This window comes from Neofelis nebulosa, chromosome 15 (genome assembly GCF_028018385.1).
Source record: "Neofelis nebulosa isolate mNeoNeb1 chromosome 15, mNeoNeb1.pri, whole genome shotgun sequence".
NCBI classification, from domain to species: Eukaryota; Metazoa; Chordata; class Mammalia; order Carnivora; family Felidae; genus Neofelis; species Neofelis nebulosa.
In genome coordinates, this window is record NC_080796.1 from 35,764,994 (window position 1) to 35,775,513 (window position 10,520).

General features: G+C 43.2%; 1 protein-coding gene across 2 annotated transcripts in view; it reads right to left on the reverse strand.

Moving 5' to 3' along the window:
• Nucleotides 1-10,520, reverse strand: part of SMYD2 (SET and MYND domain containing 2) — a 50,774-nt gene that overhangs the window by 39,620 nt on the left and 634 nt on the right. The gene's annotated exons all lie outside the window — the stretch shown is intronic.

The window sequence follows — 10,520 nt, forward strand, 5'->3', positions numbered from 1 at the left end:
GTGGAAACGCTTTATACCCTAACTTCTATGCGAGATCTGAATGACACTTCCTTGCTACTTTTTCACTTCTCTGACTGGGATGTCAAAAGGAAAGAAACAATTAATGCCTTCCTTTTTACCTCCATTCTCTCATAAAGGCACTGACAATACATAACATCCACCGTTTCCTCCAGTGGTACAATAAATGATGGATGTTATCATTAGTGCCTTGTAATGAATACCAAGAACACTGGATTCCCCTACGACCACTATGGCCCTACCTTCTACAACACCCAGGTGAGTAAACATCAAGAAAGGACAAAACCAAAGTCATTAAATTGAACTGTTTAAAAACTTGAACTTTTCCTATTGCTCATGTCAACATTCTGGCCACAGAGTAAGAAAAAAAAAAAAAAAAAAAAACAAACATGTAAAAATACCTCCATAACCTAACGCTAAATGTAAATTCCAGAACAGAGGTCAGGCTCTCTGCGGCCAAACGACGAAGAATTAACGCCTTGCGCAAGAAACAGGTGACCTGTTTTGCATCTTACTTATAAGAAAATGCACCTTTTAAAACTGCTTACAGGAGAATTTTAATAGGTGACACTCTCTCACCCCTTTGGTTGTATTTTCCTATAGACAATAAAAAATGTGTTTCAGTGAATGACTCCATCGTGGACTATACCTTAAGAACTCAAACTTATCAGCTACTGTTTGAACAGACTTAAGAGATGTTTTTCTTTCAGTCCTTATTGATTCCATTTGTATTTCTGAATAAAAAAGGACATTTTTTATACTATAAAACTTTGTACATGAAGCAGTGAAGAATTAAGTTACTGTACTTTAGCCAAGTAAGCTCTAGTCCAAAAGTATTATTTTCTCTGTGTAAATATTGCACCAGGCTCTGGAGGAATGATATTTTTGTAAAAGTTGAGCTATTTGGGGACATAAGCCCTACCTTCATGCAAATGGTGGTAAATATAAATATCAGGCAAGATGATTCAGCATCCAAATGGCCTAAATGACACAGAATTGAGAGCAGGAAGCTACTTCTAGGACTGAACTCTTTAAGGACACAGAAGTTTGGGTACTTACAGAGAAAGTTGTGTTACTCCCCTCTGAATCCCCAGGGTCAGAACACAATGCCTAGAATAGCAAAGTGCTAAAAAAAAAAAAAAAGTAAACAGTAAACTACTGTAAAGTAAATATAAAATAGTAACTCAATAAAATGAAGAGATCTGTGGGCTGAAGTATTTGAGGGGAGTTTCATAAAAAAGTCTGAGGATGAACAGACTTAGGGTACAAGGCCTTGCCTGGGAAGGAGGCCCAGGACAGAGAGGGGAATAATGCAGAGAAAAGCACTCAAGGTTACAAATGGGCAAAAGGAAGGATGAAGGATGACACGGAGCCTTTGTGGGACACTGGAAAGAAACCATCCAGCCTGTGGTTAGGGTGTGAGCGGAAGAGCAGGGAGGGACAATGCTGGCTAGTGTGGGAAGGGCACTTAATATGGAGCACGGGAACAATCAAGATTTTGTCAAGAAAATAGGGATCAGAGTGCCTGGGTGGCTCGGTCAGTTAAGCCTCCAACTCTTGATTTTGGCTCAGGTCATGATCCTGAGTTCAAGCCCCGTGTCAGGCTCTGCACTGATAGCGATTCTCTCTCTGCCTCTCCCCCCCCCCCCCCCACTCTCTTGTGCGCGTGCTCTCTCTCAAAACAAGTAAACTTAAGAAAATAGGGATCGATGAAGGCTTCTGTATTTGTAAGGATTCATTTCCAAGAATGAGCAGAGTTACATATTTAGAAAGGTGAAGAGGTCTGTCCAAAGAGCCACCAGTAAAATAAGCTGCAGAAATGAGATTATTCATTTAAAAGTTATTTCCAAAGGTAACACACAGCCAGGCCTGGGGCTAAGAGCTGGGTCCGCACTCAGGACCAAGTGTGCCCAAGGAAGTCTATATGAGGGTCCGTGGGAGCAAAGACGAAGGGAGCTACCCCAGCCTGAAGAAATCAGGATGGGCTTCTGGGAACCGGACAGTCAGACAAGCAAAGACAGACAGCGAGGGAGAATCAGCATGACGCACTCATTTGTGGACGCATGTACATGCGTGTGTGCGTGCATATGTGTGTGCATGGGTACGTGTGTGTGTACCACCCCTGACAATTTGGGATTGCAGCAGTGAAACTAACCCTGCAGAGCAGGAGGGACTCAAACACCGCTCCTGATGCCTAGCCCCAGGGTCCCCAGCAGGCAGCCTTGATTACACGGTGGAGTTCTATCGGCCCTTCTCTGAAGATACACAGAAAGAGAAGGTGGAGGTGAGCTTCCTGCCCTGCTCTGAACCTGGAAAGTACTTCACAGCTGAATGTTTTAGAAGGCCTGAGCACGTGTGGAAATGAATTAAAAATTAAGTGAAATAAGTAGGTTGTTTCTAAATTCTAACTTTGTGAACCTGAACCAGAAATGAAGGTTTTTAAGGTGAAAGGACCTTAACGTTTTCCTTAAAGTGATGGTTAGAAAGATTTACTCAGGTGTATGAATGGATTAAATTTCATTAACTTCCAAAAAATGTCTCCTCAAAGCTGCAGCTGTTTTAACACAATGTGGGGATGTTCCAATTCATTAGACCTGAGTATTGGATCAAAGCTTCCCCTTAGTTTGCAGAAGTCAGGAACTAGGGTGTGTGGTTAAAACAGAACTGTCTTTATGACATATATGGATTATCAGTTTTCGACTAAATAAAACAAAGAAAAATACTCAACCCACACACCGTACTGCCTTCAACCTGAAGGAATACCCGCTGAAACCTCACACAAAGTTCAAAGCACCCTGGCTAAAATAAAGATGGAAAAAACAAAAAACAAAAACAAAAAATCCTGCTACAATATAAGCTCCGTGGTGATAGGGACTTTTGTTCCTTTTCTTCACAGTTGTTTCCTAGGGACTTAGAACCCAGCGAGTGCTCCAGAGAAATAAATATTTGTTGAATACATTAAAAATAAAATCCCTGATCTCAAGGAGTTTACCATCTGCTCATAATTAAATGTCTCTTACTGTTGAGGTCTGAAGGCCACGGGAAGCTATCCCTGTGAACAGATTTGTGCAACTGACGGACAAGAGCTGTTTCAGGTAGCACCCAGGAAAGGGCTTCCTATGCAAACATCCCCAAGGGTGAGAGAAATCAACAAAGCATGAGCCCAGAACCTACGACCCTGAAGAGTCTTTCCTGGTACTCAAAGATTGGAGAGAAAAGGCTCTTCGTGTCCAAGGTCTCTTTATTTTGCCACAAAACGCAACATAACTCCTTTCAAGTGCCAGGATATGAAATCCTTGAGACTTTTATTTGGCTCAGATGAAAAAGTGTGTCATGTTGGTCAGCCAGATTTTCTCTCCACCTCTCTCCCCCAGGATATGCCTGTGTCTTTAAGTGCTGGTGGGATATTCACTTGTCTGGTGAGTTGCCTTTATTTCACCTCTTCTCCGTGGTGACTCCGGATGCCCTGAGCACTGACACGCCCTGTCTATCACAGTGCACTTCTGGATACTATGATACCAGTGTGTGAGCTATCATGGCAAGCATTCGGTTCAGATTCTAGGGACCAGAGACTTGCCAAAGCTAAGCGTTTACGAATTCTCAGACCCCCTTCCTATAAAAGGGAATCCAATCTATTTTAATAATATGCATGCAATATCTCCACTCAGTCTTCTGAAACCCTCCACTTAGTGTACAAGAATCACCAGATTTTATGTTAATAAATTGGCACAAGGAGCTTCCCTGCTATTTTTAAACTTTTGATTGAAGAAGAATCTGAAACACAGCTGGATTCTCAGCGAATGCATGGACCAGAAAGATAAGTTGTTTCCTGAACCCTCAAGACTTTTTGGTATTATTTTCCTGCTAAATTGCATATTTCTGTCCTTCAGAGAAGTCTTGGAGGGATCTGATTTCCTTCTGTTCTATTGTGTTGGTGTGAACGCCTTTGCAATTGAAAAGGAGGCCTCTGAGGGTGGTAGGAACAGAGTCAGCAGAAGTTACACAAAGTGAGGTGTGTGGCTTTGTGACTGGTTAGAGCACCCGTGCTAATGAGGCCAAGGTCACAGGTTCAATCCCTGAAAAGGCAGTGACTTCAGTCAATTCGCTGCCAGAGCAATGCACCCCTAAACTACCAGATTTGCTAGAAATCCAAAGATGTGAAGTTGGGGATGTGGGTGGGAAAGGGGAGGCTGACAGAGAGCCTGACAATGTAAGTCCCCTGAGAGTGGACAGAAACCTCTAGTCCCAGAACTGGCTGCTCTCTGGGGACAAGGGGCCAGCACAGGCGGCCTCCCCCAGGGAACTGCTTGCTATAGACAACCAAGGAGCCGCCAGGCTGACCAGAAGAGGGCTCAAAGTCAGAATCTGGTCAAATACAACCAGGGTGCCCCGTTGTAGGCCTAGTTCCATGGAAACGATCAAGACACACATATTCAAAGCCTCCAGGCAAACCCAGAGAGGGGCTGTCTGTGAGAGGCGCAAGAAAATGAAAAATCAGTAACAGAGAGGAAATTCTTCTAAATCCCATAGGCCTTACACAGATCAGAGAAGCATGGCTGGAAGTGAGAAATGATTACCTCGCTCTACATCTGAGGTCTGAAAAAATAGGTGTGGGTGTGGTGATGGGGCATGACTTCAGTTATCAATGACAACAAGAACATAAAGAATATTTGTAATTATTGACTGCTTCCTTGGGGAAACAGAAACAAAGCGGCATTAAAATTGTAATTATTTTTTCCTTGTGTGGACAAGAAAAGGAAAGGGATAGTAACCTAAGGCAAAAGAGGTAAGTCAAAAACACCAAAATAAAGGAGATGAGACGCCCGGCTGGATCAGTCAGTACAGCCTGTGACTCTTGATCTTAGGGTTGCGAGTTCGAGCCTCTTACTTAAAAATAAGATCTTAAAAAAACAGAAAACACTAAAATACAGTAGAAACTTTCTTTGCCGTTTAAGTTCTAAAACAGGCAACTTTGCTGCCTGGGTTCTCGCCAGTTTGGAGTTCTTCTGAACACCAGCTACTACCAAACTATAGCTCTGACCCCTGGATCTTTCCAAAGAAATGTAAGACATGTCTTAGTGGTTTTTTAAAGAACTTTCTGACAGAGAGTGTGCAATCTGCTTGTCCTACACAAATACCATCCAGGGGCCTCCTAAATTTTATTTATTTCCAAATCTAACCAATTTAACTTTGCACACAGCAAAGTTCTGAACAACGACTACGTTGAAGAAAAACAAAAGGGGTTATACTCTGATGCTGTCTGACCAGAGAGAAGAGAAACAAACTGTTTATATGTAGGTATAAAGACTTAGGTAACAAACTCATCTTAGCTCTAGCATAATATTTTTAAATATTCCAAACCCACAAAAGGACCAAAGCCTTGTGTTCTTTTTTATGTTTTATTATGTAATAATTGATACATTAAAAAAAACATAGCGTTCATGCAAATTCAAAGGCACTGTAATAAAAACATCTCTGAACCCAGAACAACCTAAGATATAGATCAAAGATAGCTCCATCCATTTATTTGTTCAACTTTTAGAAACATTAGTTTGTCGAATTACCTATTAGGGGAAGGGGAAGCAAAAGAGGTAATAAAAATAGCATTCACTCTAGAGAAAGTGTGCAGGGAGGAGCAACACAGGTCGACTCAGGCCAAAGGGAGTAAAGGAAGGAAGATCACACTTGGAAAAGGAAATCATGGCTCAGACTGTGAAAGGCACAGAGCCTGGCCCTTTAGAAGACACTCAATAAACATCCGACCAAAAATATGTGAAATTCTAGGAAGCCATTTCACCTCTCGAACACTCAGTTTTTTCCTACCTGCAGTGGAAGCCATCCTTGGGAGGATCAAAAGAAGAATGTATCTGGAAATGCTTTATGAGCTGCAAAGAACAGCATGACTTTAAGGAATGTCGTTTTATGGGATCTTCAGATAGTTTTTATTGAGAGGATTTTGTGCAATTGCTTTTGGGGAAGGAAAGGTATCAGATGCCGGTTTTAACTCGCCAGGGTTTGAATTTCACTTCAGCATATCCTGCTGCTGTTCTGTCCCTTTCATGTCAAATCATTTCCAAGCGTACAGGTTGGTCCCAGAGCCCCTAGAAGCTATAACAGGAATTATGCTCCCGCATATGAAAAATACGCGTGTGATGGCACTTGCCACATCTGAAATCATGCAACACTTGAAGGGCAGACAGGAGCAATGACAGGCTTGCTATGCAGAAAATTCTGTTTGTCTCCCTTTCTCTTCTCAAATATTTGCTTCATCTCATGGTAAAAGACTATTAAAGCGTCTAAGCACTTTTAGAAAAGGCTCTTTAAAAAAAAAAAAAAGTTTACCTGTGTAGGTTCATTATATCATTTCCATTAGGTTTAGATTTTGGGAACCAGTGAAATCCATGATTACTCCGGGGGACCTGGGGCTCAGAACTGCCGTTCTTAGCTCTGGGTGATTGTGCCATCTGAAGGATGGCTCTGCTGGTCAACAATTTCCAGTTATTTCCTCCCTGGTGTCCCACCCCGCCCCCCCAACCCCACCGTGATAAAAAATGTCCCTGACACCACAATATTTTATCACCCTGTATAACACCCAGCACAAGTGAGAGTGCCAGGCGGACTGTGACAGCTTACTCTGCTCTAGCCTAGCGCAATACTAGGAGCATGACTTCTCCTGTTCCTTCTAAGTTCACAGGCAGGTGTTCGTGGAAACATTGTAAACATACAGGAACCTGGTTGTTCAAAGACATTAAGTAATTCGCCTAAAGACAAAACATCAGGACGGGGGAAGCCAGAACTCAAACCAAGTCAGTCTGGCACCAAAGTTTCTGCCTTGTTGGCTCTAAATAAATGAAAAACTTGAAATACTGTAATGTTGAAAGTGACAGCATAGCGTCTCCTTACCTGACGTACAGATGGCTGGATTTGGTTTTATTTCATGTAACTTCTTAGAGGAAATCTGTTATCTGTATAGTTTAATCTTACTACCTATTTTTTTTTTAAAAACAACAACAACACTGGAGCAAAGGAGGAATTCTCTTTTAGAGCATGTGTCTATTTTTCATTCAGAAAGCAAGATAATGTGAGAACATCTGAAGTCATTTCTCCCCTTACAGACCCTGTAATTCTCAGAGAATGTTCTCGGGGCGCCTCGGTGGCTCAGTCAGTTAGGCGTCTGACTTCGGCTCAGGTCATGATCTCATGGTTTCTGAGTTCAAGCTCCGCGTTGGGCTGTGTGCTGACAGCTCAGAGCCTGGAGCCTGCTTCAAATTCTGTGTCTCCCTCTCTCTCTGCACATTCTGTCTCTCTCTCTCTCTCTCAAAAATAAATAAACATTAAAAATATATATACATATATATACATATGTATGTGTGTGTGTGTATATATATATATATGTATATATATTCTCAGAGAATGCTCTCAGAATCAACAGGATCACAGCAGCCCCCCGGAATGACTCCCCCTTCTGATGCACAGCTTCAGGGGTCAGCCCCAGGGTTCTCTCAGAGAACCTAATCGTGTCTTAAGAAGGCAGCCTCAAGAGTTCTTGGCTCTTAATACTGATTAAAATCAACTCACTATTACTTTGACAGTCTGGTAGAACAATGGGTTAGGCAGGACGAACAGTGCTATGCAATAAAACCGTGAAGACACTTCCATCTCTACATCTGCCGAAACAGGACCTCTCGGTCACTGTTTTGCCCATGCAAGCATTTTAATTTCTAAAACCACTCTGAGTAAGCCAGGCATGACATAAATTCCCTGAAATGGGGTTCTAACAGCTTTACTGCAAGGAAGCTAAGTGGGCCTTCCTACTTTTCCTCATACTCAGAACGAACGGACAAAAAAGGCAACATTCTCGCCCTTAAATGACCCAGGAACCAAGAAAATCAAACATCAAGAGGGAGACCTCTTCCCACCTGAGGAACTGCAAAGAATGAATATTCAGATAGAACTGCATTAGGGCAGATTTTTTTCTTTTTTGAGACAAATAATATAAAGTGTTAAAATATGTCCTTGAATACCAAGTATGAAATATGACATAAAAATATCTGCCATAAACCGGGGGCCAATGGTCAAATAAGTGTGTGTGTGTGTGTGTGTGTGTGTGTGTGTGTGTGTGTACATAAAATGTACCTAAGAGGTGTGATAGGGACAGCTCCCAAATGGGAAACATTTATATTTTTAGCTGCCTTCTAGCAGCTGAGGCAAGATACGCATCCCAAGTATCACCCACCAAACTGAGAAAATGTGATACAAATTTAAAATTCACAGAAACAAATCTTTGAATTGGGCCAACACCAAGAAAAATCCCATTCGACTGTGACCTGAGAAACTTCCCTTTACTTTTTCAATTTCTAGAACAAACTTATTCCTGCAGAAATCACTTATTTTCCTTCAACATAAGTGAAACCCGAATACAGCTTCCGGGGGCTCACTCATGTCAAGCAATATTGTTTATGCTAAACTTCTAGCACAAGCAAGGATGAGGAGTAGTTGTGTTTCTTGTCCCGAGGGGAGGGGGGGGGGTCGTGGGGTGCAGAAGTAGCAGATTTTGCCCTGTATGTTTCAATAGTTGAGAATTCTGCTCCTACTCCCTTGAGGTACCGCAGAGACATATATGTGTTCCCTCTACTACAGCCGGACGGACGGAGCTGTTCCTCCACATAATCAAATAGTTGACAGGGGAAATGATGCTGAATCTGTGAGAATGCTCTAACCACGAATTCTAAACTAATTGAACTGAACAGAAATCAGAGTGGAACTCCAATTTCATAGGGATCAAGGTATCATCATTTCTTGTGTGTTACTTTAGTTGATTTCAAATGACTCCTTAGAGAGAAGAAATGAACTGTGGGTGTTGACAGAAGTTCACCAAAGCCAAACAGAGAAGTGTGGCCGGAGTGGGGAGTGGGGGCAGATGCAGTGGTACCACCCCCAATGCAGGAGGTAGCCCTGCTGAGGGGTCAGGGGTCGAAAGGCAACAGTTAATGACACTCACAAACGCTATTCAGAAAAAGGAAAAACAAAGCACACGCTCTGTCGCACAGGGCGGGTTGATCTGTGGAGCTGCATCTGACCATACGTTAATGTTCTAAGGTTGGGGGTGTGGATAGTAGATACAGTTAGGACACTCACAGCTCAAGGGAAGCATCTCTCAGCTCTGCTTCTCCCGCTCCGAACCCAGAGGGATTTGATCTTTAATTCACTGGAGGAGTGCACCGGTAACAACGACCTGTGTACCTACTATGTGCCTGGCACTGTGATCTTCTCTCACAGGATGGACTCCAGGAATCACCAGGATCCCTGATGGAGGAAGCACCTTCTGTGCTGGGTGACCCCGCTTTGCTCCTGCCACTCCAGACACCCACACTGCTTCAGACTCCGAGCCACAGCGAGGCTCAGAAGATCAAGGGACCAGTCACAGCAGCCTTTTTAACTTTGGGAAAACCCAATGCTCACTTCACTCAAACGTTGCAAAGTGGTGCCATGACCCTTTAGCTCTTGACTCACCAATTCAAAGAGCCACATCACATACAGCCCTTAAGCTGCCCACGGCATGATTCTGCGTCTAGTGCCTTTCCAGGTCCCCCCAAGCGGAAGACAGTTCTGGCAGGGAGTCTGGGCAAGATTACTATAATATTTAGCCTTTGTCCCTTCTTTTGCTATGTCTTATCGTAGAATAAGGCACACAAGTCTGGGAGACTGGGGACTCCAGTGTATGTTGGACTTGAGACCTGTATTCAAAATGTACCTGCAGGACCCCAGATCAGCATAATCTAACCCAAGAACCTCCATTTCAAAGATGAAGAAACTGAGGTTCAAAGAAAGTAAAGCAGGGTCCATTCTTCAGAGACAAGTGGACGGTTGGGTACAAACTTACTTCAACGCCATGCTTCCTGTCTCTGGAATTTTACTGAGCACCTAACTAGTAGCAAATGGGCAGAACTGAAGAGAGCAGATTTCATTCCCCTAGCTAGAGGTGAGACTATGTGTACACAACCACGCTACCTCTCTGAGGATTAGTTTTCTGGTCTGTAAAAGGGAGACAGTGCGTTGGACTGGTGATTTCTCATGTACCTTTCAGGTCTGAAACTGTCACAGGGCTTGAGATAGAATTATGTGTCGCGGTGTATGAATACGTATGTTATGTGTATATACGTGAGTATATGTATACACATGACATGCTACAATTAAATATCATTTCCAACCACACATTTTGCCTAATGCCCTCAGAGACCATGTTTTCAAAATCCCAAACCAAGGTCAGGCACGTCCCATCAGTGCAGCCCTTCAGAATCTCGGGGCGTGCTCAGCACCCCTCTGGCTTCTCTCCAAACACAAGCGTTGAGTAAGAAGGAAGGGGAGAGGCCGCGCGTACTGTACAAGAAATGTTAAGTGTCATTACGTTCCCGGGAGGAAACGGCCAAGTGTGCGGCAGGGCTGGGCTGTGGGGGACAGAACACACCGCAGGAAGCACAAGTTAAAGGGGACAGACTGGC